Genomic DNA, 563 nt, shown 5'->3' on the forward strand with positions numbered 1-563 from the left:
TTCATTTGGAAGATAAATCTACAATTTTCAGCAAGGTTTTATTGAGAGGAAGTCATGTGTAACAATTTGATAGTAGTTTTCATAGAGATAACTCGATGTCCAAATGATAGCAATAATCAGAGTCAATGGGATCCGAGTTAATTTGACACTGGCTGAGTGATGGGAGCAGGGGATAATAGTCATCGGGAGTCTGCGTGACTGGAAATCTGTCTCCTGGTGTTCTGTAGGGATTGGTGTTGATTTCCTTGCTATTTCTCTTACATACCAATGATTGAGACTCACATTTAGGAGGATTAACCGGTGAATTCACAGATGAAATGAAAACTGTCATGTTGGTAAGTCATGAGCATAATGGCTTTAGATTGCAGGAGGATATAAAAGGGTTGGTTGTATGTGAAGAGAAAAGTTGCAAATGGAAGTTATTCTGAATAAATGTAAGGTGATGTAATTCGGCAGAAGAATCTGTGAGGTATGACGTTTTGAATGGTGGACCCCTGGAAAGGCCTGAGGATCTTTGGTGCATGCACCCACCGATCCCCTGTTGTACTGTGTCGTCTGGATAA

This window comes from Chiloscyllium plagiosum, unplaced genomic scaffold (assembly GCF_004010195.1).
Source record: "Chiloscyllium plagiosum isolate BGI_BamShark_2017 unplaced genomic scaffold, ASM401019v2 scaf_4272, whole genome shotgun sequence".
In the NCBI taxonomy this organism is placed as follows: domain Eukaryota; kingdom Metazoa; phylum Chordata; class Chondrichthyes; order Orectolobiformes; family Hemiscylliidae; genus Chiloscyllium; species Chiloscyllium plagiosum.